This window comes from Herpailurus yagouaroundi, unplaced genomic scaffold (genome assembly GCF_014898765.1).
Source record: "Herpailurus yagouaroundi ecotype Mexico unplaced genomic scaffold, PumYag 159, whole genome shotgun sequence".
Lineage (NCBI taxonomy): Eukaryota > Metazoa > Chordata > Mammalia > Carnivora > Felidae > Herpailurus > Herpailurus yagouaroundi.
The window spans coordinates 16,583,514-16,599,142 of NW_024412400.1; the positions used below are offsets into that span (position 1 = coordinate 16,583,514).

At 40.7% G+C, this 15,629-nt stretch overlaps 1 non-coding gene across 1 annotated transcript; it reads right to left on the reverse strand.

Annotated features, from left to right (window-relative positions):
- Positions 1–12,945: 12,945 nt before the first annotated feature.
- LOC121034317 (U6 spliceosomal RNA) lies at positions 12,946–13,048 on the reverse strand. The gene has a single exon (XR_005792387.1). It is a non-coding gene; the product is annotated as a U6 spliceosomal RNA (small nuclear RNA).
- Between the last annotated feature and the right edge of the window lie 2,581 nt (positions 13,049–15,629).

Genomic DNA, 15,629 nt, shown 5'->3' on the forward strand with positions numbered 1-15,629 from the left:
GATAGCTCTGAGAAGGCTCACACGGTTGTCTACAAAGAAGACTATGATTGGTGAAAATGGGAACCTGTTATTTGCAATATTCAGAAACAAAATACGCTGTATGCAGATAATTAATTTCAAAATGTACTGTATTTTTTTATTTCATACAAACAGTATAACCTGATTTAGGATTTTTTTCTTTTTTTATTATTTTATGTTTTCACCATGATCAGTGACTCTTTAACCTCCATCATCTATTTGACTGATCCCCCTGCCGCCTCCCCTTTGGTAACCATCAATTTGTCGTCTATTAAACAGAGTTAAGTTTAAACAAGTCTGGCCCCCTCTTCCTGTTCTTCTCCCTTTCCCAAATATCTCTGCCACCTCATGCCAAAGGGACCATCTACACCATTACTGAGTCATTCCCTGGGGTCCTATCGCATTTACTTTATCAAGAATCTTCATTACTTAAAAGCGAATACTCTCTGAGCCAAATTCAGCTTGGTTCTTGGTTAGTTGCAGTCATCTGAGAGTCAGAAATTGACCAAGACAACCATACCAGGTGAGGGGACTGTATACCAAGGACATATATATGGGAAGCATATGGGAAGTGAAAGGCAAAGAAAAAGGACTGTAAGCAAGCACTGCGAGGTATCCATATACAGACGATGGATATAATCATGAAATTCCAGGGAAAAATAATTGATGCACTTTAAAATCAAGGAAGCATCCACACGATCCCATTCTATGGAGGCACACAAAGCAAACCATTCGGTCCCTGAAACGAGCTACTTCCAGCCACAAGGTGCGGCTCTCCTCAGGATCTGCAAACGGATTGCATATTTAGAGCTGAGACAATGGCAAGCTTGCATTAGAAATCCCATCTATAAACCATACTCCTTCAGTCAATTCAGTTTTGAACAGAACTTTCTGCCAATGAAACACTCTGCACAAATACAGAGTTCTGTCCAAGGAGAAGCCCTCCTTAACTGATGCTACGTCTGTGTGGGCAAAGTCACCTCTACGTTGCAGCATCCACAGCCATCTTTTTCTTTCCTCAAGCTGAGCTTTCTGCCATGGAACTGAGCTCTATGGCTCACCCTCTCTCTCCTTTCTTCTTATTTCCTGGATCTTGTTATTTGCTTTTTGTGTTATGACAAGTCAAGTGAAATGTCAGATATGGAGATATGCCACCCAGATTATTCTTCAGGAAAAGACAGGCTGCCCAGCTGTGAAGAGTATAATCGTCAGTGGGCAGCTGTCAGCTCCCTCCCAGTATGAGCTACAGAGAGCCACCTTGTTCAAGCCCATGCCCTTCCCAGAGCAGCCTGCATCAGGTGACTGACGGGTGCCGGGAGGGTCAGTAGGGACAGGCCACTTCAACTCAATGCATGACAATTACAACAGGCAATGCTTGTTCTAGAGCTTTGCTGGGCCTTCACCGCACATCACCTTCTCCCCACTGCTTCCAGCCCTCTTCGTTTCAAGGTACTAATCCCTGATAACTATCTTGTGCCCCAAACCACATCTTCTGTGCCTATGTCCGGTGAACACAGCCTGCAACATTGCAACAATGAATTGCTCAGATCATCTGACAATGATAGGCTATTAAATAATTTGGAATACTTAGCTTTTGCTTTTATGCACTTTTGTGCTTCAGATATTTTCACTGAATCGCCATTTACTCATTTATTCAATAAATATTTGAGTGCCTCCCATGAGCTGGGCACCGTGCTTCGTAAAGAATACATGAAAAATATCTGGAACACAACACAGTATTAGGGTAAAGCAGCCATCTTGCAAACCTGAAAATGAAAGCAACAATCCAAGGGATGGCAGGAGAGAGAGCCAGAAAGAGCCTTCATGGGACAGTAATGACTGCCCTGGACTGCCTATCTCTGACCTCATCTTGAGAAAAGTAACCTCTATTTGGTTTTCTATTATCTGCAATGGAACAACATCAACCCTAGCTGACAGACTCCCCCCTCAGTTGACACTTAGTATGCCCACTGCAAATACCATGCCTTGGCCACTGTTTGCTTATTTACTGATTGAGTAAATGAACACATGAACGATAATTCTTGCTAGTATTTTATCTCGCATTCCCTGGTCAAATCCAGAAAGTGAGCCAATAAAAAGGAATAAAGCCCGAAAAGTAGTCTGGTCCCCAACTGCCCACTCCTTGGCTCAAATCTGTTCACCTTATTCTTCCCTTTTTCATTTCAAAATTATATTCATATCATTCCTCTTATAGTATCGCCACATGAAAATTAACAACATGCAAAGCATTTCTCCAGTAAGATCATTTTTGACACTTTTTTCTTCTATATCTCATGTACAAAGGAGAGGAAAATTTGACACATGGGCTGTGGGGCTGTATAAACATATAGCATACCATTTTAAATGCTTCAGTTTCAGAGGCTCTGAGAGATAAATGGCACATCTATAATTATCCCTCCACCATCAATAAGCTTCAAATTACTATCTACTCTCAAAGGTAGAGAAAATGTTGAAGTATTTTTTATGAAACTTCAGAAGTTGCATATTAAGTAATTTGTTGTATCATAAAGTCCTAGACCCCGGAAGTGTCTTTTGTTTTATTTACCAGATTTTATTTACCAGAAGGGAAGTTTTCAATTAATTGTTTGATTGGGATATATAAGAAGACCACCGAGAAAAGCCTTACAATGAAGTCAAATAAACCTAGGCTCGCTGAGGTTCACAAAAGCTTTCCACCAAAATTACCAGCCACTGATGGTATGACATTCAACTCAGCTATCGCCCAATAAATTTCCTTCTTCCTAACAAATGTTTCCTCTTAATTTGTTGATTTATATATCTACTCAACAGACATTCATTAAACACCAATTATGTTCAGGCTTAGTACCAGGCACTAGAAAGAAATAAGGTGTCGTCCCGGATCTCAAACAACAGAATGCATAGACAGATACGAACACAGGACACAGCATTTCAGTGCAATATCATGTGTCTAACAGAGGTGAGCATGGGCTGTTTGGGGGAATCACAGAAGAGGGAAACCCAGCATGGAAGAACAGTACAAGAAGTATTTCTCAAAGAAAATGGCCTTTGAGTTAGCTTAAACGGTGAACACAAGTTACCGCTACTTACCGTAAATATATTCAAATCCAACTGCTTCTCCACACATCCACCTCTACCAGCCAAGTCCATCATCCACCTGCCTGGGTCACCACCAGAGCCTCCTAACAGGTCTCCCTGCTGTGAACTGTTGCACCCCTACAGCAGCCAGAGGGAGCCTCTTACAAGGTAAATCAGATGATATCATCCCTCCAATGGCTTTCCTACATCCTTAAAAGAATAGTCCTCACCATGTTGGTAAGAACCTGTGTGATCTGGCACCTGGCTACCTAGTCAATTTCCTGTAACTCTTCCCATGGCTGACTGCTCTCCATCTACATTTGTAACCTTGAAATTCCTCCAACACAACAAGAAATCTATTTCAGGGCCTTTGTATTTGCTGTTCCCTCTACCTAGAAATACTCTAATGGCTTGCTCATTTCATTTGGGCCTCTCCTCCAATGTCACTTTCTCAGAGAAGCCCTCCACAACCACACCACAGAAAATACTACACGCTTTCCCCTTATGTGACATCATTGTCACATTCCCCTCTGGACTGTAAGTCCCATGAGAGTAAGATTTTCTGTAGTTCAATGCTGTGTCCGCAGTCCCTGCAGCAACTCCTATTACACACAGCAGACACTCAGTAGATATCTATTGAATAAATAAACCCTTTGCATGTGCCCACCACCAGAAATAAGAAAGAAGAAATAAAAGGATAGTGTGTTTACAAGTTGTTTACAGCATAGGCCCAGGCCCTCCGCTCCCAGGACTGTTAGATCGACTAAACAGTCCATCTAGCTAACTGCATGAAACCAAAGAGAGAGATCAGCTTCAAAGTGAGTACAAAGGTGGGGGTGGCAGGAGAGTTGGGCCAGGATTACTCATCTGAAAAGTTTTGGACACAGTATTGTCAGAGAATCAGAGCCCTGATACTAACAGCCTTTTGAAATCCTTCAAGTTCTAAGTGACCATAAGGCCCAAGTCCATTTGGAGACATGCTCAGCCACGTCAGCCTGATGTCACGTCTGAAGATAGGATTTTGTGATGGACAAGGGTTCCTGGAGAAACTTTGCTGGGTAACCTCAGTGGGAGGCTATGTAAGAATTTCCTACATGCGGAGGTAAGAGTTCTTAAAATGGTGACCCAGAGGCCCATTCTGTATTTGAGAAAAAGGGAAGGGGCCTGTGAGGGCTGTATACATTTGTATTTTTAAAAATTTTTAAACATCCAACGTTAGAAGATTTCGTATCAAAATCCACATTTTCTATTATCTCCTGAAAATATGAAAGATCTACCAAAACTAGGCTGCAGTCTAGTCACAGCCGCTCCCTTTAGATGGGGCAAGCACTCTGTAGCTCACCACCATGCTTAACATGACCTTTGTACTACCTCAGGTGGGTGCTCTCATTTATTTGACTCGTCTGAGCCAGGTAGGCATTTAAGTCTTGATTCCTGGTCTTAAACTTGATTAATTACTTGTCCCAGAGTCAGGAAGATCATAAAAAGAGCCAAACACTCAATGCTATGAAGAACCACCAAGTATCGAAATGACACAGTCCTTAACAGAAATGTAGAGCGGGAAGGGGCCTCAGAAATCATCCAGTCAACTTCATTATTACAGATGGAGGAACAGAGGCCCATGTGGCTCAAACTTTGAACAGATCAAAGATTGGATCTCCAGATGACCAGTATGGGTCTTATACCTCCCAGTGAGCGGCTATCGGAACATACATTTGCAGGTTGGCAAACACCGCCATGTAACCCCTGTCAGTGTCCTAGCCGCTCACTGGCCTTCATCCCTAATGTGTTAAAAACATTTTTAAAAATCTAAATATTAAGAAGACAGCATTTGTAACCATGTAAGGGCAAGGGAGAAAAATCTATGGAATAAAAATCTCACGAGGCCTGGACAAGACGGGAGAACTGAGCTGGCCTCTGTCAGAGGTAAGTAAACTCTTTTGGTAAAAGGCCAGATAGTAAATATTTTAAACTGGGCCATGCAGTCTCTATGGCAACTACTCAGCTCTGTTTGTAGCAGGAGAGCAGCCATAGACAGTATATAAACAGGTGTTACTGTGTTTCAATAAAACTTTACTGATAGATACTGAAAGTTGGATTTCATATAATTTCATGTGTCGTGAAACAATATTCTTCTATTTTTTGCGGGGAGGGGCGGGGGGGTGGGGGTACCATTTAAAAATGTAAAAATCACGCTTAGCTCAAGGGCCATACAAAAACAGGTGGTAGGCAGGGTTTGACCCTGGGGCCATAGCTTGCTGATCTCTGACCTAGATGGTGAGGGCAGATATCCCAGGGCTTCTTTCCCTTTGAATTTGAGACATCTCCTAACGCACAGGTCAGACTTCTTAATGATAGTATCGGAATTGTCTCACAGTGTATCAAGTTTATCCAGTTACTCATATTCTCTTGTTTGGTCTTCACAATGATTCTATTAGATACGAGGAATGAGTGTAAGTGTGCATTGCATTTCCAACCTGTTCACTTTTTGTACGGATTATAATGACATGAACAGAAGAAAAATTTACCTGAAATGTCACTACCTCAGGAAAAAAATGTTGACATTTTTCTTTGTACTTTGCAATTCTTTTTTTTCCATATCTAGGCAAACTTTCACTGAATTGGCATCATAATGTGGATAAAACGGTACATTCCAGGTTTTCACAGAGTGGATTTATGCATTCTACCATATTTCTAAATAGGCCTCAGGGTAAATATTTAAGATTCTATGTAGTATGTCATTATCTGTGACATACGTCCTTTGTTGGACATTTAGGAAGTTTCCAATTATTTACTATGATAAATAATGCTGCAGTGAATGTCTTTATTCACTTTACTTTTGCAGGAATATTTCCTTGATATTCCCAGAAGTGAAATTACCAAATAAAGTACAGTAACACTCTGATTACTAATATGCTTTGGAAACACCTTTCAAAAAAAGTTATACCAAAGCAGGTTTCCTTAGCACGGGGTGAAAGCAATGGGCCATGGAGCAGTCCGGCCCTGTCATGGTCTCCGGTGGGACCTTGGGAAGGCACCTCTACCTTAAGCTTCAATTATGTCACCTGTCAAGAGAGGAACATAATCTCTGCCTTCCGTGAGAATCAAAAGAGACAGTCGATCACACTGAGCAACTTCCAAACACCAGTGAGGATGCTATGAAATGCTGATGGGGAGACTGATAACAGTGATGATGAGCTTCAAGTTATGTGTGAAGAACCAAGGCTCAGATTTAAGAGTCTTGCCCCAGGCCACGCAATTGGTAAAGAGCACTTCAGACTCCAGTTCATGCCTTTTTCTGTTTCTCTTTGACGGCACCCAGGATCTCCTGGGACTTTGAGTATAGAAATAGTGTTGACTCCTTGCTCACTCTCAGGCGCATTTCATTTGCAGACTGATTTCTAAGTCTCAGATGTCAGCCAATTTGTTCCTTCCAAATGCTTGGACCCTACTGGGACCCCCACCTGCTACGCCTGATGTACTTTTTTTTTTTTTTTTTTTTTTTTACTTTTTAAATTCAAAAAGTAACAAATGAGCATTATATGACATAACATTTGTGCCGTCAAGCCCTCACATCAGCCTAGTCACTAAACTTGCCAGAGCAGTCCTTTCCCTTCTGACAGTATTTAGATTGCTATTAAAGTAGATGTCGACAAGTTCTAACTCTGAGTTCATTTATATTCATAATCTTTTATCCACATTCTGATAGTTCAAGGTTAATGAAATCAGTACTCCTGAAACTGAGAATTAATATCCAAGAAGAATTCATATGAAAAATATAATACTTCCTCCCCTTTATTTCTTCTTTTACAAAAACAATATCCGCAAGAAAGGTCAAAATTAGAGGCAAGAATAATTAACATGAGAATTTTGACAAAACCTATAACCTCTGTCTACATTCTATAACCTATTCTGATTGAAATGTAAAGACAGAGTCTACGAACTTTCTTGCCAGTTCTTAATCACTCCTCCCAGGATGGTTTTCTGTAAGTTTACTCATTGATAGAACTGTGTTTCTAGGTGTTGGCTGCACTTGGTAGCAAGCGTGATTTAAAGTTGAGGCAGGGGCACCTGGGTGGCTCAGTAGGTTAAGCATCTGACTTTGTTTGACTCAGGTCATGATCTCATGGTTTCTGAATTTGAGCCCTGTGTTGGGTCTGTGCTTGGAGCCTGGAGCCTGCTTCGGATTCTGTGTCTCCCCCCTCTCTCTACCCCTTTCCCACTCGCCCTGTCTCTCTCTCTCTCTCTCTCTCAAAAATAAAACAACAAAAACATTAAAAATTTAAAAAAATAATAAAGTATTTGAGGCAAATCTAGTTCCAGGAATTAATGATACTTGTGGTTAGAGACTGAGGGCATTTGTGGGTCTAGAGCATATCAGGAGACGTTTCCCTTAAATAGATAGTAAAGATTTTAGCCTTTGCAAGAAAAAGGTCTCTGTTGTAACTATTCAACTCTGCTATTCCAGCACAAAAACAGCCATAGACTATGTGTAAATGAGTAGGTGTGGCTCTGTCCCAGTGAACCTTCATTTACCAAAGCAGATGGTAGGCCTGCAGGCCAGAGTTTGCTGACCTCTGGTCTAGAAGCTAACAGAACTTGCACTTCTGGATGTCAGTATCTTGGCACTTTGTAGCCCTTGATGATACTTTAATGGTACATACTATCCCAGTGTTTTCTGGCACTTTGTGAAACCAACCCCTGAAGACTTGCTGGGACCGGGTGGCACTTATGGTTCTTGACCTTCAGCACTTGAGGTTTTATGCTTGATGATCCTTGCGGCTGTGAGTGCTTGTGGCATTTACATTTCTAGAAGGTAATCATTTAATAGCACTAAAGGTCATGTGCCAATCCTGAAGTCATAGCCCTGAATCCATAGTAAACACTCAGAGAATGTTTGTCGAGTGAATAAATGACCTCTTTTGGGTCTTCAAGGTATGCTAAAATTGGATCTCTAACATTTACAGATTTCTAAATTCCATGCTTCGTATCCAACAAAAACTGACTACTTAATTTGGAAAAAGTAACCAACTTGGGCCAACAGGTGGTTTGGGTTTTCCTCAATTCATACTCGCAGTCACCATGAGCAAATATTAATTAAGAACCTACTATGTACAGGGTAGGGTACTTCCTCTAACCAATCATTTCAAGTATTATACTGAGGTATCTGGGTTCACCAACTTCATAATCGTCTCTTATTAAAGCTTGGTATCTCTCCCGATGCACTTTGGAGAAATGTTTGCATTCCCAAAAAAAGGGCGATGCTATTATACACAGATCCTACTGGTCTCATACTTAAATAAATAAATACTGAACTTCATCTTTCTTCGATACGCTCTGGGTTAGACAACTCCAGTTTTGCAAGTATAAAATAATGAGAACTAAGTCAGTTTTACCTACTGACTTAAGAACATGATTAGAACTAAAACATTACTTTGACAAAATTTCATTTATCCTCAATGAATTTGTGTTTTAAAATAAAATAACTAAGTGAAGGTGGCGACATTTCTGTGGAAGGAATTTGCCCGCAGGTCTGAACAGCCACACTAACTATCGAGGTTTTGGCGCCATCATGTGGCCATTTAGATTTATCCACTAAAAACTAAGTGCCACTGTCACCGTTTCCAATCTGTTCTCTTCCAGGAGACAAAAGACAATTATCATCAAACTATTATCTGACTTATAAAGTTGCCTCACTATTTTGCAACCAATTTTTGTCCAGCCTTGTGGAATGTCCTGGCTAAATGTCTCCTGAATGTTCTCTCTTCTGCTCTCCCACAGCCAGCACCCTGGTCCAGGCACCACATCTGTTTCTCTGCAAATCTCTCTCACAGCCTCCTAGACCGATCTCCCTGCACAGACTCTTGAGTCCCTCCAATTCATTCTCTACTCTGCTGCCACAGTTATTTGTGTTAACACCAAACTGATCATGTCACTTCTGAATCTACATCCAACTTCTCCTAAGAAAAATGTCCCAGTCCTAACATAGCCCACAAGTCTCATAGAGCTGTCCAACACAGCAGCCTCTAGCCACATGTGGTTCTGGAATCCTTGAAATGTGGTTGGTGCAAATTAAATGCGATGTCAGTATAAAATGCACCCCAGACTTTGAATACTTCAAACATAAAAAAAAAAGAATGTAAATTATCTCATTACTAATTTTTATAGTGATTATATGATTATGTTACATGAAATGACAATACTTGGTATAGAATGGGTTAAATACAATATAATTTTTAATGTTTACTTATTTTGAGAAAGACAAAGACAGAGTACGAGCAGGGGAGGGGCACAGAGAGGGAGAGGTAGAATCCCAAGTAATCTCTACACTGTCAGCTGTCAGCGTGGAACCCAACACAGGGTTCGATCCCACGAACCACCGTGAGATCAATGACCTGAGCCAAAATCAAGAAGCGTTGGATACTTAACCGACTGAGCCACACAGGTGCCCCTAAATACAATATAGTTTCAATTTATTTTCACCTGTTTCTTTTTACTTCTACAGTGTGGCCCTAAAACCTCAGGATACAGTGAAGCAAACAGGAAAAGTCCCTTTCCCTGTGGTGCTTACAATCTCATGGGAGAAATAGGGCATAAACAATATATATCGCAGAGTATGTAAGATAGTGACGCACGCTAAGGAGAAGGGAGATATGAGGCACGCAGACAGGCAGCTGAATTTGACATAAGTAATTTTAGGCAAGGCCTCACTGAGTAGGTGGTTTTGAGACATAGGAAAAGTGAGAGAAGACACCAGGAGGCAAAACATTACAGGCAGAGGAAACAGCAAGGGCAAAGGCCATGAAGCCAGCGCAGACCTTGTTTATTTAAGAACTAGCAAAGACGTCAGTGTGGTTTAAGCTCAGTGAACAAGGGGAGAAGGGGAGGTCAGGGAAATACCAAGAGCCAGACCATTTAGACTCTCACAGAATGTACTAATAAGGACTTTAGCTGGGAGACAGGAAGCTACCCAAGACTTTCAATACCGCATTTACGCTGACTCGGAAAATCTATCTGCAGCCCTAGCTCTTTACCTGACTCACACCTGGATATATAACCACTCGATGTCTTCTCTCGGCTGTCTAAAAACTCTTTCGGATGTTACCTAGGCAACTAGACAACACTGATCCCTGATATGCCACCCCTCCATGCCCCGCCCAAACCTAGATTGCTAAATTGGATCTACATAAACCTATTCAGCACTTACATACAAATAATTTACGGTAAAAGGCTTCCAGTTTCTGCTCCCAGATGCAAAAAGATTAGAAATTATCATGCTTACATTCCAACAAGAAACAGCTGAGCAAACTGAAAATCAATGGCTTTCCTTGGACCCATCACAGAACTGAGGTAACAAGGCAGATAACACCCTGTAATCTGGAGAGACAGATGCATGCAGTGACTTACAGCCAAGACCTGCTCACCAGGAGGAGAAGCCGCTGGAGTCACAAACTGGTAGCCTCAGGGTCCCCATGGTTGCTACAATTAACACAGAGAATTTGACTCCTAGGCAACTGGCAGGTGTCAAAGGCTTTTCCAAGTAAGGAATGAAACCCGAAGTAAAATATCTACAGAAGCCATGAAATCTAAAAGACAGGTTTGACTACATAAAAACGAAGAAGTTCTGTACAACGAAAGGGGAAAAAGTTAAAAAATAACTAGAAAGTCGGAGGGAATTATTAGCAGCAAAGGTATCAAAAGTTCAATGTCCATAATACATAAATAACACCTACAAATCATGTTTTTCAAAAAGACAACCTGAGTATAAACAGGCATTTAGAAAAAAAATAGTTGTATTTGGGGAGAATCTAGCAGACTGAGAAAAAATGTTAAGACATAACATTCAGTATTAAAGGAACACGGATAAAAAGGCACCGTAAAACAGCACTGGTAGGAGTACATTTTGACAGCATTTGCCAAAATATTAAACATGCAGACGTTTTGAGCCACTTCCAGAAATTAGTAAGTGAATATATAGAAATACAGGTATAAAGGGGCGCCATGGTAGCCCAGTTAGTTGGTTAAGGGTCCAACTTCAGCTCAGGTCATGATCTCATGGTTCGTGGGTTTGGGCCCTGAGACGGGCTCTGTGCTGATGGCTCAGAGCCTGGAGCCTGCCTCAGATTCTGTGTCTCCCTCCTTCTCTGCCCCTCCCCACTCACACTCTGTCTCTCTTTCTCTCTCTCTCTCTCTCTCTCTCTCTCTCTCTCTCTCTCTCTCAAATAAATAAACATTTTTAAAAAATTTTTTAATTAAAAAAAAAAAGAAAAGTCATGCTTCGTTAAAAAAATGAGGGGCGCCAGGGTGGCTCAGTCGGTTGAGCATCTGACTTCGGCTCAGGTCATGATCTCACAGTCCATGAGTTGGAGCCCCGCGTCAGGCTCTGTGCTGACGGCTCAGAGCCTGGAGCCTGCTTCACATTTTGTGTCTCCTTCTCTCTCTGTCCCTCCCCACTCATGCTCTGTCTCTGTCTCTGTCTCTGTCTCTGTCTCTCTCTCTCTCTGTCAAAAATAAATATTAAAAAAAATTTTTAATAAAAATAAAGAAAAAAGAAATATATGCATGAGGAAGTTCTTGTTACATTGTTTCCAACACAGAAAATTGGAAACATTCTAATATTTGCCATTAGGAACTGCTAAGAGTAGGTATACCCATTCAGTAAGGTTCTATGCATGTGATAAAGGCCTGTTGTAACTCATCTACTGCCTTAAGAAAATGTCCACAATTTGTATTTAAATAACAAAATCATGATAAATATTCAGAGACTTAAAACAAAGTACTTAATGTATTTATTCAAGACCTCTTTTACGGCCCCACAATGAAATTTTACAGTTTTCTTCCAAAAGGACCTTTACAGTTTAGTTAAGTTTATTTCTGTATGGTTTATGTCCTGTAATGCCATTATGAATGGAACATATTTTTCTATTATATTTCCTATATAAATTTCTATACAGTTTATATAAAATGTATTAACATTTTTACATAAGAAGTCTCCTGATTTTGTATGTTAATTTATAATTGGGCTTCTTAATGAATCATCTTATTGTTTCTAGTAGTTTCATTTCCTACCCCTTCTATTTTTTATATTTCCTTCTCCACACCCCAAGAGGAGCTATTAAATATGACTGCAGTTCAGGGGAATTTTACTGCTAAACACCTGGGAAAAGAGAGTAGGGAACCATAAAATTACACATATTTGGAAAGAAAACAGTTTTACAAAATCAAGTAAGTAACTATGTGGTCTGTGAACTAAGGTTCCTAAAGTCAGTCTCCATCTAGGCCACGGTATTGTTCACATACTTGTTAAGCTTTCTCCAAATGAAACTTGGGCAGGAGCACAATATGTAAAAACTGTGCTGGTCTGACGCTGCCATAGAAATTACTCTTTTTGAATCTATGGGGGTCCCAAGAGAACTTTTGGACACAAATAAATAAGGCATTTGCTACAGTCCTAAAGGCATGTTCTATGATCAACATATTCTAGGCTTTGATTTGGCTTGAAGGAACCAAAAGACAATGTTTTAAAATATATTTAGCCAATTCTTGAAAATCCCTACCTGTTGACCTCATAAACATACCACAGTGAGTGATTAAAATTTCAGTGTTTCATGGGGCCCCTGGGTGGCTCAGTCTGGTTAAGCGTCTGACTCTTGGTTTTGGCTCAGGTCATGATCTCACAGTTCATGGGTTCGAGCCCCACACTGGGCTCTGTGCTGGCAGCACGGAGCCTGCTTGGAATTCTCTCTCTCCCTCTCTCTCTCTGCCCCTCCCCGACTCATGCTGTCTCTGTCTCTCTCAAAAAAATAAACTTAAAACCAAAATTTTTACTCCCAACGTTTCTGCTGATTTTTTAATATGAAACGCTTCACAAATTTGTGTGTCATCGTTGAGCAGGAGCCATGCTAATCTTCTCTGGATGGTTCGTTTTAGTGCATGCGCTGCCGAATTGAGCCCTGTTTCTGCCGATCTCATGTCTTTATGAAGATTATCAATTTAAGAAAGGTCTTACTCTGTACGCCCACAGCTGCTTCTCCAGAAGTCAGGAAAGTCAAATCAAAAGTGGAAAGAAAGCAAAAAACTTTGAAAACGACGTAGACCAAGGATAGGGCTTTACAACAATGGGGCTTTCGTCCGAAACTGTGCCTGGTACAAATCATTCTTCCAGTTCCATTTACATAATTGGCTAGGCTGAGAGGTCTGCCGTCTGGCAAGCACTCACTTATAAATTTGGTTCTTTCAGTCCTATGTCAGGTAGAGGAGGCAGCTGTGCTTTGGAACTTCTCTTACTCTCCTGGCACACGTCTATGTGTGCTTGCATAAAATTCCATCTGCTGGTATATGGAGGGATTTTAATTGCAAGACCGCATTTGGTGAGTGGATGAGATAATACGCCCAAAGTTTTCCACATGATGAAATTACATCTCCCAGCATTACACTTTTTGATTAACTGACTAGGCTAAACTACATTGTTTCTGAGCAAAAGCCTTTCTCCCCAAATCATGTTTTACAGCAGAAGGAGCTGTCATGCTCTGAGCAATCACACTGACCAGAAGGCTTTCTCTACAGTAAAGCCTGTCACTTGCTAGAGCCTCTATAGAAAGTACAGTATGGCACAGGGATTAAATGAGTATCTTTGGTAACTGCCTTGTCACGATTGGTATAAAGAGAATAAATACACAGTTGAGGAAAATTACAGCTATCCAGACGTACACCACTGAATTAGCTTAGCCTCGACTAAACACACTAATCATTTTCTCCTTAACATGCCTGCTTTCGCTTCTCTTTCTTACAAGTTAATTGTACCCCCGACCCCAGGCTTAGGCTACACTCTAGCTTTCTGTATGGGTTTAAGTCTGGATTTGCAAGCTACAGAATTCAAAACCCCCTCTCACAGCCAGATGAGGTACGTTAAGTTCTATCCGTGCGTCCATTTCTTCCTCCCACTGCCCCTGAATATGCTGAATATTTGTTTTATGCATCAAGTATTGCTGATGAAATGTCTGATATCATTCTGATTTTCTTTCCATTGTAGGTAATCTGTCTTTTATCACTGGTAGTCTTTAGGATTTTCTTTCCATCCGTCGTGTTTTGAAGTTTCACTACAATATGTTAATTTTTGTGGAAGGTATAAGGTCTGTGTGTCCACTCATTTTTTTTTTTTTTGACATATGGATTTCCAATTGTTCCAACACCGTTTGCCGAAAAGATTATTCTTTCTCTATTGAAGTGCCTTTGCTCCTTTGTCAAAGATCTGCGGGGTCTATTTCTAAGCTCCCCATTCTGTTCCATTGATCTATGCTAATCTATGCTATCAGTTTGCCCTACAAAAAAGGTCTGCAAATATAAACTCCCACCAACACTGTTTTATGTTGACCTTTTATCCACATCCCCATCAACACTGAATGTTATCTTTTAAATTCTTTTCTAATCTACTAGACTACTCCCTTCAAAAAAAAAAACTTGTTTTTTTTTTTCAAAATGCCTGCTTACCCTTTAATGTCTTGGGTGACATTTTTAAATTTTTTAATATTTTTATTTATTTTTGAGAGGGAGGCCTCAAGCGGGGGAGGGGCAGAGAGAGAGGGAGACACAGAATCTGAAGCAGGCTCCAGGCTCTGAGCTGTCAGCACAGAGCCTGACACAGGGCTTGAACTTGTGAACTGGGAGACCATGACCTGAGCCACTTAACCCACTGAGTCACCCAGGCATTGGGTGACATTTTTAAATTATCTGTTTACATGTTATACATTGACCTTTCATTACCAATTTGTAAATAGCTCCCTCCAGTTTCCTAGTTACCTTTTAACTTTTTTTTTTCCTTTGATTGTACAGAAGTTTTTCATTGTTATGTAGACAACACATCTTTTAAATTTTTATTTCATTTCATTTCATTTTAAGAGAGAAAGCACGCATGAGCAGAGGAGAGAGGCGGGGGGGGGGGGGCGGCAACCAAAGTTGGGCATGGAGCCCGATGCAGGGCTCAATCCCATGACCCTGGGACCAGGACATGAGCCGAACTCAAGAGTCAAACACTCATCCAACTGAGCTGCCCAGGTGCCCCGACAAACCCATGTCTTAGATTTCATGGCTTGTGTAAACATTTTACTTCCAGGTTTCATTTCTGACTTTAAAAAGCCTTTGGCACCTGCCAGGTGCCTAAGAGTCAAATTCTCAGTCTAATCATAGCAACCATGCGGAACCTGTGGTTTACATATTTTCATCTGAAATTTTTGCTTTCTCATCTCAACATTCTTCTTAACATTGCTTCACATTTGACCTAGCTAATACATCTAATACCACCTCAATTAGTGTTTCTGTCTTGCAGAAAAGAAACCCCCAGCACAAAGTAGGTAAAAATAAAAGTATATTCCACTCCTAGGTATAAAGCCCAAAGAATTGAAACCAGGTGTTGAAACAAAAAACAGATGTTTATAGCAGCACTATTCACAAAAGCCAAAAGAAGGGAACAACCCAAATACCCATCAAAAGATGAATGGATACACAAAATGTGGTACATCACACACTGGAATAGT